This window comes from Pipistrellus hanaki, assembly GCF_964339955.1.
Source record: "Pipistrellus hanaki genome assembly, chromosome: 18".
Classification (NCBI taxonomy): Eukaryota; Metazoa; Chordata; class Mammalia; order Chiroptera; family Vespertilionidae; genus Pipistrellus; species Pipistrellus hanaki.
The window spans coordinates 3,745,421-3,760,179 of record NC_140520.1 but is presented as its reverse complement, the minus strand read 5'-3'; the positions used below and the strand labels follow the sequence as shown (position 1 = coordinate 3,760,179).

General features: G+C 37.2%; 1 protein-coding gene and 1 pseudogene across 4 annotated transcripts in view; one reads left to right on the top strand and one right to left on the bottom strand.

The window, feature by feature from the left end:
- The window catches only part of RAP1A (RAP1A, member of RAS oncogene family), a 52,685-nt gene that overhangs the window by 17,581 nt on the left and 20,345 nt on the right, over positions 1-14,759 (top strand). The window contains exon 1 of one of the 3 annotated variants that reach the window (XM_084866300.1): positions 6,161-6,558. The exons of the other annotated variants lie outside the window; for them this stretch is intronic. The gene's annotated coding sequence lies outside the window, so the exon portion shown is untranslated. Of the gene's footprint in view, positions 1-6,160; positions 6,559-14,759 lie in introns of those variants that run through there. 3 annotated transcript variants of the gene reach the window in all.
- LOC311613022 (UV excision repair protein RAD23 homolog B-like) lies at positions 7,572-12,640 on the bottom strand (annotated as a pseudogene). The gene has a single exon. The product of its transcript is annotated as a UV excision repair protein RAD23 homolog B-like (transcript).

The window sequence follows — 14,759 nt, the reverse complement described above, 5'->3', positions numbered from 1 at the left end:
TTAGACTGCTCTTTTGTTGTATCCCTCTGCTCTCCATTCTAATCATACAGGGCGGGGCAAAAGTAGGTTTACAGTTGATCATATGGAAAATAATAAGAATAAATTCTTTTTCACATACAGCTATAAACCTATTTTTGCCCCTCCCTGTATAATCAGCTTAGTAATGACATACATAACCCCCTTATATGAGATTTTCATGCTTCAGAAGGATCTGCATATAAACTACCAGTATCAATGTGGTGGAACTTTTATAAATGTAATTATTTAAGAATATCGCATTAGCCTGGTTGATGTGGCTTGGTGGTTGAATGTTCACTTAGCAACCAGGAGATCCCAGTTCAATTCCCAGTCAAGGCACATGCCCAAGTTCCAGGATTGATCCCCATTAGGGATGTGTAGGAAGCTCTCCCTCTCCCTCTCCTTCCTCTCTGAAATTAAAAAAAAAAAACAAAACAGATTAATTTACCAACCATAGGCAAGTGAGTTTGGAAGTTGAATCTCATGTCTCAAACCCATATTTAGTTGTTTGCTTAGATTTCCAATATTAAGTTATTTTGATGGTATTTCTTTACATCTATATTATAAGTCTGGAACTTAAGTAACTCAAAATTGGTCAAATAGTATACTGTTTGAAAAAGGTTCCTAAGCCTTTTGAATATTGAATAGCACACTTTGGACAAACTCCATTGTAAAACATCCCTTTGAATTTTAAATAAATGTTTAGTAACTTCTTATATTCAAATGTCATATTTTTTTATTGATACATTGGAATATGACAGCATTATAATTCAAGGATCAACCAAAATCTGAGTTGAAACCTTGCGCTGGAAGGTTTCAGATGATGTGGTTATTCTATTATTCCCATTATACTTTAGACTTGGGCTTCTGTCATACAGAACAAGTCTGAGATTGTGACACACTCAGGGCCATCTGCTTGCTGTGTATGTAGCAATGGGCCTTTGACACTGGAAATAAAGAACCATCACTTATGGTGTTCTTAGTTGATTCTGCTTAGGCTCAGTGTGCTGGGATCAGCTTGTGTCTACAGTGAACTGTCACCGTTTTGATCTTTTGCAACCATAACACTTCCATAGCCATGTGTTTAATGTCATCTGTGTGTTGACGTGCTGAAGATGAACTTGTGAAATTTTTTAGTGGTGCAAAGAAAATGCCCACTTAATTAGCAAAATTTTAAAATGATTTTTAAAAACATTCAAATACTTGTAAAAGAGAGTGGATTCTTTAGATGAAGGGCCCATCATCACGTTTCCATCTTGTTGTTAATTTTCACAGTATAACTATTTTTTGGTCCAAAGTGCTTTGTAGAAAATCAGTCATGTAATTGCATTTGTCTGCACTATCTTTAAAAAAAAACTTCTCTATTATTATGGGAGAAAAAACTGATTTACTACAATTATACTACGAATCATACAGATCCAGTATGATTGCAGTTCTTAATATTTTTACAAAATGTTTACTCATATGTAGAATATAGGCTGAAAGGAAATACCAAAAGGATCAAAGTTATCTTGAATTGGGATTACAGGTGATTTATTTTTCTCCTTAAACTTCTTTTCTGAACTTTATACATTATTCATATATCTTATAATTAGAAAATGAAAGGTCTAAAATGAATTTATTATAGAATATGAAATTAAATTTAGTAAAGCTTTTAAGATGAAAATTCTTAGGAGATAAAGGCTTTACAAATGAATTAAGAAACAGTGTATTCCTGAGATGAATTATGTAATGATAAAATCTGTACTTAAAAACAAGCAAAATTAGGTTGCCATTTTCTGGGTGTAGGGAATGAGATTGGGAAAAGTATTTTACTATTGATAGGAAGACAGACTTTTGTTTGATTCTTCTAACTCAGGTTTGCCTCAGTTGCATTAATTTATATATTGTTTTATGGATAATTATTTAATTATAGGATATAAACTTGTTAACATGAATAATATGCCAAGTCTCACTTTGAATATTTGGTCATAAGAATGTATTTGTGGTCAGCAGGCAAAACACTCCATGAAAGTTTGCATATAGTACCTGTCAGTTGTTACCTCATCTCTATTTCTCCCTATTTTTTTGTTTGTTTGTTTGTTTGTTTTTTTCATCTGTAAAATGGAAAAAGAACAGTACCCTTTTTTTATACATGTTTGAGGACTAAATAAGTATGCCTGGCACACAAAAAGTACTCAGATATTATTATTGTTATTACAACCAACAAGTTGGCATTGATGTCTGTAAGACATTGGGAGTAGAAGATTGCTAGGGACTGGAGCGATAATTTATGCTTTACACCCATTCACTGTTTTGACTAACCCTGTGTATTCTCCTTTTGTTAAGTGGGACTGTTAGCTATGCACTCAGTTGGTTTCATTACTTATGTATACAATAAATCTTGGCATTTGTGGTTTAATGTTTTAGACTCAGTGTTTGACATGGGAGATTTGTAATTTGGTGTAGGGACAATTTTGCATAATTCAAGACTGCCCTGCCAAATAAGTATGTGAACTAGACATTGAGCATCCCAGTTATTACCCAATAGTGACTTTGGTTCCCTGACTTGTTTAATTTTTATCATGGGATTAAAACCTGCGTTTCTGTGTGAATAATGGTGTCTGGAGAAAGCCAATTTTTAATGCTGGTTTTTGCGGGTTGAAGTGAGCTTAGTGGCATAATTTATGAATATTGCTTATTTCTTGTATATTTTTCACATTACCCAGTACAAATAAGAATAATAGGGTGTGTTTGATTGGTTTGTGAAGAAATTTGAATCTTCAAGTTCCTTAAAGAAAGGAGAGGAGTGTAGCAAGGATTACGAGATTTCTGGGTACTGGGTTATTTCATATTTCTCACGTTAATATATCATTTAAAAAATCTCTTACACCAAATTAAAACCCATGTGTCAGGATTTCATGAAATTTTTACATGGAGTGACATAATGTGCTTTCTTGGAAAAAAACCACTAGCTCCATCCATACCAATACTGATTTTATTAAGTCTCTGGTACGGCCAGGAATCTGTGGTTGGCTTCTCCAGGTGACCCCAGTGATCTGATGCAGTGGTTTCCGACTTATCTGTTATCACCACTTGCTCCGACCCCAGCCTTTTTAGGTATTTTTTCCTTCACTGTCCCCTTTATGAAATTTTCATACCACAGTGGTGCTGTATATTCCTTTATTGTATTTTAAACTGCTTGTTTACACTAAAAGAGTTCAGGGACTTTTGTTTTGTGTTTTCACCCACTTGGGGGCAATATTGCCCCTATTGAGAATGTATACAAACAAGCGAAAAGAAAAATCACTGCCAGCTTTTTAACATTTTCGTATACATCGTTCCCAGTGATTTTTCAATGCATATATTTTTTATGCATATATTGTCAATATATTTTCTCTCTTGTAGAAAATATATTGTCAATTTTTCATGAAAAAAATAGATTTTAATAGTGTCATATCATTTTTTATTATAAAAGCTGTGCTTTGCATGTGAATATCACTATATTTGAATTTTAATACTTTGGATATGTATAACTTAGAAAATGAAAGTCCCTTTCCCCAAGGACCTCCACTTTTAATGTGAATATTTGTTAAAGAATAATTGATTGACCTTTAACTATTGCAATTTGCTTTTTTGCCTAAAGTATTTTGGTCATCTTTTCATATCACTATATATAATTCTACCTTATTATTTTTACCAGTATTCTGCTGTATGATGTACAGTAATTTATTCATTCTTCTAGTGAAAGACCTTTTGTTTCCTAGGCTTTTTGTTTTGGGCATACATTTTGTTTGCTTGTGTTTTTCTGTACCATAAATTTCCATTTGTGGCAGAATTACTGTGTTATTTAAGAATTGGAAGCAACCGAAACCGGTTTGGCTCAGTGGATAGAGCGTCAGCCTGCGGACTGAAAGGTTCAGAGTTCGATTCCGGTCAAGGGCATGTACCTTGGTTGCGGGCACATCCCAGTAGGGGGTGTGTAAGAGGCAGCTGATCGATGATTCTCTCTCATTGATGTTTCTAACTCTATCCCTCTCTCTTCCTCTCTGTAAAAAATCAATAAAATATATTTTTTTAAAAAAGAAAGAAAGAAAAGAAAGCTTTGGAAGCACTTTATATACTTGAGGCTTTTTTTAGGCTTTTTCTTTTTCATTTCTTTTTTTGACTATTATATCTGGATATAGGAAATGTTACATTAAGAGAGCAGATATGCCTGTATTTTTTTTTTTCTCTTTCAGATTCCAAGTTACAGTTTTAAGTTTGGCTAGTTTGGGTGTGTGTGTGGGGTTTTTTTGTTTGTTTGTTTGTTTGTTTGTTTTCCTTTTTGTTTTTTTTAAAGACAAGTACATGTATTTTAACTAGATTGGAGTAATAACAGATTTTTGAGGATTTTCATGTTTGGGCTTGAGACCTTTTATTGCCTGGCAGTGATTCAGAACTCTAAAAGCACCTGACTTGCAAAATGAACAAGTAAGCTCTTGAGCTGGGAGCTTTCTGGGAATATCTGGCACCACACATTTCTGTCAGAGATGCCTTTTAATGTTGGGTTTATTGATTGAAGATCTTAGGCATATACTCTCTCTGCTACCTAACTTTTATTCCTTTTGGAAGGAGATATATTATCTCTTTTTGCATTTCTGGTAATGTCCTTATTTTAGATATCTTATATGTTCCTGCCAATTTTTACAGAGTTCCTTTTACATATTGTCTTCAGAATTATTTAGGCATTTCTCTGAGGCTTACAGTATCATAAAGCTCCAAAAATATCAGAATAGATACTATATTGATTAGCACTTCTGTGAATCAGCACCTGATTTTTACAGACTCTCAGTCTGATTAGTTTGCAGGATTCAAGCAGATTTCTTTAAGGAAAACCATTAAACATTGAAAAAGATTATGCTTTATCAAAATAGTGGTACTTTTTTGCATGGTATGTTTTAAAAAATGGGCATCTCACTTGTGATTTTTGTCTTTTGAGGCTTGCCAGGTTGAGATTTTATTCGATGGTGCAGATTTTAACTTGGCCATCTTGTGAAGATACATGAAACCGGTTCCTTTACTCAGGATGACAGCAGCAAGCATGACAGCCCCGTTTGAGCACTAGCTCCTTATGGCTTTAAACCTTTGGCCAAGCGTGCGTGATTGCTTAGATACTGCCTTACCACCCCATTGCCTACTTCTTGGTTTTCTGAAGCCCAAAGCCATATCAGAAATTTCAAATGAATTTAAATGAACAGTCCACAGAAGGAGGATATTTGATTTTAACTAAATGTTATGTGAATTTATTATCCTATCTAATAAAAGCTAATATGCAAAATAACTGTCACTCTGTCACAAATATTATGGTCCCCATAACCACAAGATGGTAGCGCCCTGTCCCATCAGCCCCGGCGGAGTCCCCCAGTCCTGGGGGGGCGGCTCAGGTGGGAGCAACCACGGAGAGAGGGCAGCATGAGCGGCCTGGCGGTGCACTTGCTGCATCGCTGTGGAGGGCCTCGGGGGCACGGGGGCCGCACGGCTCCCTCCTGCCTCCCGTGGAATCAGTACTGCATTTCCTGCCGGCTCCCCCGGAAGCAGTGGGCAGCCTACTGCACTCAATATCTCGCCATGGGCTACTAGTGGATTATAAAAATTAGAGTGTGTGATAGGCATTGGTGTTTGTAAATGTCTCCATTTTACTATTTCTCATTTTTTAAAATACTTTCTCCTCACACAAAGTTTTGTGATAAATTAGTACCCAGTAAGACTTTCAGTGCAGGCATCTGGTGGAAAAGGTTCTTTAGTAGGTTTGTTTGTAGCACACATTTCCATTGCACAAAGAAGTGGATTTTATGTTTTGTGTCCCAACAAAAAGCAAACAGCTTTTCAGGAAAGCATCAAGTAATTTTTACTAGCTCATTATTTAGTAATTTTCCTATTCAAAGTATAATTAAAGTAATCCTTAAACCTCATTTTAGGTTCACTTCTAAAACAAATTCGTTATTTTTAAACAAGTAATACATTATAAAGAAATACAGATCCAGTAAGAAATACAAATAAGAAAATATAAGTTATCAGATTGCTCTGTGTCCTTATAGGAATTTCCTATCTAAGAATACATGCATATATAGAAATATTTAGTTTTGTTTTCATGCCTGCTTTTTTTTTCCTTTAAGTTTTCAGATATAGAGGTGATACACGAAGACTAGAAGTGTTCTTTACTAGCATGCTGGGACACTGAATAAAAAGCTCCATTTTCACAGACAAGTTTTGTCAAGTTCCTCCATCACCTGTTTTTTTAACCACCATTTTTCTCCTTGAATCTGGGTCTCAATCTGGGCTGAGCTCTACAAAAGAATTAATGGAGAAGATTTGAGAAATATCCATATCCTGGCTCCACAGTTCAGAGATTTTATTTAATTGATGATGATGGGAAGACACGTGGGAAGAGAACATGCTTTATCTTAGCGTGCATCTCGAAGCTTGCCTGAGCTTCTGAGTTCCAGGATGGTTTGAGGAAAGGCAATGATTGAATCCAAGGAGGTTGGATTCCTCATCTTTCTGCCTTCAAGAAAGAAGGTAGGCATAGGTCTTTGTAATCCTTCAAGTTCTCTAAGGAGTGCATGCCACAGACGTCATTATTCCAGCGTTGGTTCATCTATAGAGTGCCATCCTTCATTCTAAGGGGAATCAACATCATTAATGCAAGACAGACTCAATAGACAAGATGAGTGATAAAGCAGTGCGGCGTTGTGGTTAACCACACAGATGCTGGAGCCAAACTGCCCGGGTTGTAGGCCTGGTTCTGTAATTTATGTGGAGCTCGGGCAAGTTTGTGTTAACCTCTCTGCTTCATTCCATAAAATGGGGCTGGTAGTCTCCACCTAATAGGTATGTTGCGAAGATTAAAAATATTAATATATGTACAATGCTCGAAGCAGTATTTTGTACATGGTAAGTACTTAATAAATAATACAGATTTTCTACCCTCTTTCCTAACATATCCCACCCTTTTAATGCTTTTTCCAATGAACTAAAGCAGGGGTCAGCAAACACTTCTGGAAGAGCCAGATTATAAATACTGTAGGTCTTTAGGGTCCTACAGTCTCTGTTGCAGTACTCAATTCTGCTGATAAAGGGCAAAAGCAGCCAGAGACCACGTATGTAAACAAATTAGCATGGCTATGTCCACTGAAATTTGAATTTCACATAATTTTTATGTCATGAAGTACTGTTTTTCTTTTGATTAAAAAAAAAACACACAAACAACAGCATGTAAGAATGAAAAAGCCATTCTTTTTTTACAGGCCACACAAAAATAGTGGCTCAGACCTGGTCTGCTGGTCATAGTTTACTGATCCCTGAGGTAGAGGAAAGGAACCTGCACAACAATTGTAGGCACCTTTCTTAAGCAAGCCTTCATTTCTACATTCCCCCGTACTTTGGAGGAGTCTAGAACAGCAGTCGCCAGCCTTTCGGACTTAACGGACCACCAGTTGGTGACATGCGCGCGCGCGCACACACACGCACACTACAGATACATACACATTTAGTGTGTGGATGAGAGAGAGAGACTTAGTTTAAGGAACTGGAATATGTGATTATAGGGGCTACCAAGTCCAAAATCACTAGGGCAGACCAGCTGGGAACTCTGGCAGCCTTGGGGACAAAATCTTCAGTGAATCCTCATTATTTCCCGTTAGGTCTTTCAGCTGATTGGATGAGGCCTCCTCAACATTATTGATATCTCCTCATGTCACCTGATTGCAGATGTTACCACATAGGTGTCATTTACATAATACTTTCACAGCAACCAGATTAGTGTGTGTTTGAATATCTGGGTACTATAACCTAGCCAAGTCGACATATACAGCTAACCAGCATATAGTTTAATAGATATTTTTCTAATAAATGGATGAACAAATGGTTAAAATGGTTGAGCAGAAATGAACTTGCAAGCTTCAGGAAATCCGAGGAGAACCTGGGGAGTTTGCAGTGGGAGGGACCTAGGTAGCGGGAACAAACAGTGTACCACGGTCAGAATGAATCAGCTTTAACGACTTCCATCTTCACATCGTTCTGCTCAAGATTCCGTTTAGGAAATTACACCTGGTTGGCCTGGCTGGAGATTGGGTGAGATGTCTCCCATGCTCATTGGAGAATGGGACACCTTGATTGACATTTCCACCAAAACTTTAGTGAGGGAGACCAGGGTTATTTTCCAACAGAGAGTTGGGGTTCTATTCTAAAAGGAGAAGGAAGAGACACTAGACACGCAAAAAATAACAGATGTCCGCTGCACACCAACTCTTGATATCTGCCCACAGAGGGACAGCTGGTGAGGCGGACATGGATCACGGCCAGATCATGGAAATTTCACAGGCCTGGTAGTTTGTTTGGGCCTTTTCCTCTAGCATAGTGAACCTTTAGGGAGGGGGTCATAGATCCCATTGAGAATTTGAAAAATTTGGACTACATATTTGGCTCTCTCCCCCTCCATAAAATTGTACTTATGCTTAAGAAAAATAGTTCTGTTTTGTTTTGTTTTGTTTTTGCAAATTCTTGTGCTTTTTAGAGTACATCACGGGTTCGTGGGAAGAGGGGCTAGTCTGTTCATCTAAAAAGTTCAGAACTCATAGGGAGAGCGTGGTATATCCTATTGAAAGCTTTAGGCAGAGGAACCACAGTAGAGCTGTGTGTTAAATAGGTCGTTGGAGGATGGTTTCGAGGGATGCAGGATTGAAGGCTAAAAAGCAATCACAATATTACATCTCCCTCAGCTTTTGATATTTGCATTTTCTTGATTCTCCTTAATCTCTTTGCTATGGAAGGATTTGTCTAAGAGATGATGCAGGCCTTAATTAACACAGTAGTAATAAGGATGAAAAAGGCAAACAATTTAAAGAAACATTTGGGAGATAAAATTCACAGAACTAGCCTGGCTGTTAATTGTATATGGGAATAGAGTGGAGTATGTCTTGTATGTTTCTAGCTTACATGACAGAGAAATATAGAGGCCAGATAGGAGAGCTGACGATAAATGTGAGGAGGGACAACTTTTATCTTCTGGGTAGGGCTTGAGGAAAAGTGACTGGACTTGATAAAAGGAGCAATGGTTGGTAAAAAGATTATTGTTTTATCTGAGGGCCCAGATAAGATTTCAGGAATTTGTACCAGTGGCATCAATTACATAATGTATTTTCTCCAGCAATGAAGAGAGGTTTTTAAGATTCATTCATGGTTGATGGTTATACATGCTGATTTTGGGGGAGAACACAGGATACATGGGATAGAGGCAAAGAATAACTCAGATAAAGAGGGTAGTAATGATAAAGATAGAGCTCTTATTCCATGCTAGGCACACTTATAAGGGTATTTTTAAGGTACTAACTCTTTTACTAAAAATAACCCTGTGAAGCCCTAGCTCAGATGGGTGTTAAACCATGCTCAAAAGGTTGCTGGTTTGATTCTCTGTCAGGGCACACACATGGTTCAATCCCTAGTGGGTGGCGTGCAGGAGGCAGCTAATCGATGTTTCCCTCTCCCACTGATCTCTCCTCCTCTCTGTGTAAAAATCAATTAAAAAATAAAGAATTCCACCACTCTGAGCAAAGAAACCTACTGAAACAACGCTTCATTTTGAACTTGAAAGAATTAAGAAACTGATATTAGAATATAGGTTACTAGAGGCTTTAGTACATGAAATTCGTGCACTGGGGCGGGGTGGGGGGCGCGGGTCCCTCAGCTCGCCTGTGCCCTCTTGCAGTCTGGGAGCCCTCGGGGGATGTTTGACTGATGGCGTAGGCCCACTCCCCCCAGGAGAGGCTCCTGCCACTGTCACAGCACTTGCCAGCAATGAGCCCAGCTTGTGGCTGAATGGCGCTCCCCCATGGGAGTGCACTGACCACAAGGGGGCAGCTTTTTCATTGAGCGTCTGTCCTCTGTCCCACGGTGGTCAGTGCACATCATAGTAACCAGCTGTTCTGTTGTTTGCTCAATTTGCATATTAGCTTTTTATTACATAGGATGTTGTCTCATGTAGGATATGTTATCTCAATCCTTCATCACCCTAGTTTGTTGTATGGTCTTTTGGTTATTAACTATTTTTATTTAGTTTTATAGTAGTTAGACATGGCAAGAAAATGAGATGAAATACACATCTGAAAATTTTTTTCTTGGATTTTTTTTCTTTTACTAAAAAATGAAGTATGAGAAAAGTTTCGTAGAAAACAGCAGTTTAGGTTAACAATGTAGTCATAGAGTCATGTTGCCTGAATTCTGATCCCACCTATGTAAATGACTGTCTGTTATCTTTGGTAAGATACTTTTCTTAGCCTCACTTTCTTTAGCTATAACAGAAATAATAATAATATATTCATGAAAATTCAATGGTATGGCCTGTAAAAAGTACTTACCATGGGCCATAGCCGGTTTGGCTCAGTGGACAGCGTCAGCCTGTAGACTGAAGTGCCTCAGTGATTTCGGTCCAAGGCACATCCCTGAGTTGCAGGCTTAATACCCAGTAGGGGACATGCAGGAGGCAGGCAGCCAATCAATGATTCTCTCATCATTCATGTTTCTCTCTCCCTCTCTCCCTCTTCCTTCCTCTCTGAAATCAACAAAAAATATATTTAAAATAAATAAAGTGTTTCCCATGGAATATTAGATGTTACTGCTGCTTTATTATCTCTTCTGTTAAATCAAAACTTTACTACTTACTCTGATTTGATTTTTGAGGTTACTGTTCAGTTCCAATTGGATGTTTAGCAGGCAGTGTAGTGTTTAAAGGAATATTTAGTACATTGTTTGTTTGTGTTTTTTTCCAGCTAAAATAAGCTAAAGATGCAAAAGAACGAATGTGGTCTTAGATTCCTAAGACCTGGGAAACCGGTCTGCATGCTTTTATGCATTTGGTTAACCTTACTGCCATTCAGAATGTCAGACCAGTTTGTGCTGACTTCCGTTCCTCTGCTAGAAAGCCTTCAAAAAGAATTACCATAGTGTTTTTGATGTCATTGGGGCCATTAGGAAAAGTACTTGTTACAACTATGAAGACTCAGAGAACTCATTCCATTTATTTATTTATTTATTTATTTATTTATTTATTTATTGAAAACTTTGTTTTGGTTTAGAATTCTTCTAACAATATGAGTAATATTTGTAGAGTGCTTTTTAAAACTTTGTCTCATTTGATCTTCACAATTCTGTGAACAAGGTAGGATAGATGGAATAATTCCTACTCTTTTTTTTTTTGTTTTAAAACTTTTACTGCAATATAACAAGGAAGTAAACAGTAATTAGACACCTATCAATTTTCCCCAAACAAACCAAGAAAATGTAAACAGGAAAATAACTGCCTATACTTGTACAGCTTCTCAAATCATATCAGAAGGGTCTCACATTTAATGATCAAGATATTTTAAAATAGCGGTATTTTCACTTTAAGAAAAGGTTCCCCTTCTTTTCCACCCAACCTAAGTATCTAATATGAAAGAATGGGCTTTCTTGACATTAATTTTATACTTATTTGAAGCAGCAACAATAACCATCAATTATTTGGCATCTCTTTGCAGTTGTTCCAAATTTGTCTCAGTTTCATAAAGCCATTATCCAGTGTTGCCATGAAATAGAAACTGTAGATTCTAGGTAGCAAATATTCTTTCTGAAACCAATGTTAAGTCAAAGAAATATAAAGCAGGACATTACATTAAATTTCTGGATCTAGTACACTAAAAAGAGTGAAATCTAGGAAGTTACCTACTGTTTTATACAAGAGATAGAGTCCTGCAAAAGCTGCTTTTTTGTTGTCTCTTTTACACACTGTGGATCTGCAGCATCTGCTGATTGAAGCAGACATGCCCTGTATTTATCCTAGATCCCTCCCTCCCACCCCCAATAATCTACTACCTTATACAGGTATTGTGGATGTGAGCCCAAGTCATCCCAGACAATCCAGTGAACAAAGTTAGTGCAATGCGCTGGTGTGAAGTGTGAGATTAAAAAAAAAAAAAGTCCCTTTCAATCTTCATCAAAATTTTGCTGTAGAAGAAAATTGGCAGCCAAGTTCTCATTCTTCTCACCAGCAAAGTATGCTTGTATCACAAGTCCTTCAGGAAATCCTCAAGCCTTTAACCGTTCTCTAGCTTCTTTTTCCTGAGGCGTTACTTAAATGTAGTTCATGTGACCACTTCCAGCTTCTGCAGCTCCTCCACTGCCTCCTCCACTCCCTCCTCCTCCTTGACCACCAGCTTCTTGAACTGGTTCATTTAACGTTTGAATAAAATGCTCCTGGTGCCTAATTTGCTGCAGTAATTGAGGATTTTCTTGACCTATCTGTTGTAGCAACGCTGGAAGCAGGGAAGGAGACCGTTGAATAATCTGTCTCATCTGTTGAAACTGAGGCTGATTTCGAAAAAATTCAAGGGGATGTCCTCCAGAACTTGTTGTTGTATTTGTTGCTAGACTGAGAAGGCCCAGAAGTAGCTACTGGAGGGGGATCAACCACAGCCTGACTGTCTCTGTCTCCAGGAATTCCCATTAAAAGATACTCCACTGCTGGATCAGGGTTGTTGAAACTGGCTCTCAGGGCTGCAATTACTTGCTCTCATTCCTAGCCCATTGACATGATCTCAGTTACCATACACAAGTGCACTTGCTGCATCTTCAAAAAGATGTGACCGAGAAGAATCTCCTGATGTACTGTCAATTGATGTTGGGCTTGTAGCCACTGGTGTTTCTGCTGGCTGTTCTACAGGGTTCTCCTGTTTTGTGGCACTAACAGGTGCAGGTTCAGAAGATGCTGTCATTGATGCTGGAGTGACAGATGTGGGTGTGGCATTACAGATCTAAGGGAGGGGTATAAACCAAGATACTGGTGTTTGACAGAAGAGGAAGACATGGCAAGATATAAGAGGAAGAAAGAAGCTGAGTCTCTATTATTCTGTTTGGCATCAAAGGACAGAGATCCAATAAATGTCACTACAAAGAAACAGAGCGGTGTAAAGAACATTCTAACTGTTAGCGTGCCCAGAAACGGAAGGGACTGTTTGTGAGGGTACTAGATTTGAAAGGCCAGATTGTCTGCCATGTCCATATCTAAAGGTGTTTTTAGAGTAAATTGCAATAAAAGAAACATTATTGTGAGGCATATTCAATATTTAAAACAAGAAAAGACAAACAAGCTATTCATACACCATGTTATAAAATTTGCTACATATAAGTTAAGCTTTTATTATGTGTGGTTTACAAAATTAGGATTTCGAAGGATTTCTTTTTATTATGTTGGGATTGCTGATCTGTTTTGTCTTACTCATTACTTTTGTTTACCTTTCTTTACTATTGTTTATTTTTCATTTTCTAATTCTGGTTGAATTGGTCAAGTTTCTTTGTCCATTTTTTCCTGGAGTGATTTTTAGATTATGTATTATCCAGTTTTTGACATTACCTTTTTCACATTTAGATTTATATTTTTTCAACATGCGTGTATAGAGATTCAATATACTTATCCTTTCCCCAAGCAAGAGGAAAACTTTAACTTACCTTTACTTTCTGACTCCTTCCAAATTATGAGATTTATTTCCAGATTTTTGTATATATTTTATAGGGATAATTATATTTCTGGGTATAATTTTTTGCTGGTTTATGTGCTTGCCATATTTCTTATTCTTGTGCCTTTCTATAATATTTCTTGAGTCATTTCTATTTTTTGTTGGGTTACCAATTCCAGTAATTATATAATCATTTAGTTCTTTTTGTTTATATTATTTATAATTATGTTGTTTAATTTACAAACATTTTGAGATGATGTATTGATTTCTAGTTTAATTGCATGATGGTTATAATATATACTCTGTATGAGTTCAGTCCTATGAAATTTGTTGAGACCCGATTTGTGGCCCAGCATGGCTGTTCTAGTAAATGACCCATTAAAAAATATGTAACTTGCAGTTGTTGGGTGTGGGGTTCTATATATATCTTTTGGGTTAAATGTTAAAATCTAATTATGATTGTGTATTTGCTTAGTTTTTCCTTTAGTTTTGCTTTATATATTTGCCTTGTATTTTATTTTAATTTTTTCCTATTGAATACTTATTAATGTGATTACTGATATATTTGGATAGCTTGACATCTTTCTATTTACTTTATAATTGTCCATCTGTTCCTTTATTTTTCCTTTCTTCCTTCTGTTTTTAGTTAATAAACCATTCCAAAATGTAGTGGTTTAAAACAACTGTGGAATTAGGGAGTGGCTCAGCTGGGTGGGTCTGGCCTAAGGCCTCCAGGGTGTTGTAGTCAGATGGTGGCTGTCTGGGGTCATCCTGAAGGTGTCTTTAGTCACTGTTCTGGGAGGACTCAGACAGCCAGGGCTCCTCAGGCCACCCTGTCTCTGTGGTCTCTCCAAGCGGCAGCTTCAGGCAGCTTGACAGCTCTGGTACTCTCTAGCTTCAGAAGTCAGGCGGCTTTGTTTACTAAATCCGTCCATATTCAAGCGAAGGAATATATTTTTTCCTCTAGAAACTTTTTAGGATTTTTGTCGTCACTTTTAGTGGTTTGAAATTTCACTACAATATTTTCAATTGTAAATCTCTGATGATAATGGTGGTAGTGATGATGACGACAACGATGATGATGATGATGATGATGATGATGATGATGATTGCATTCACTGGGCACTTTATATCTGAAGAGTCCTAATTTTGCTATTTACCTCTGGAAAAGTCCTTCTATAATTTCTTTGGCTTTTCTGTTTGATTTCTAAACTTCCTATTAGAGAGCTGGCA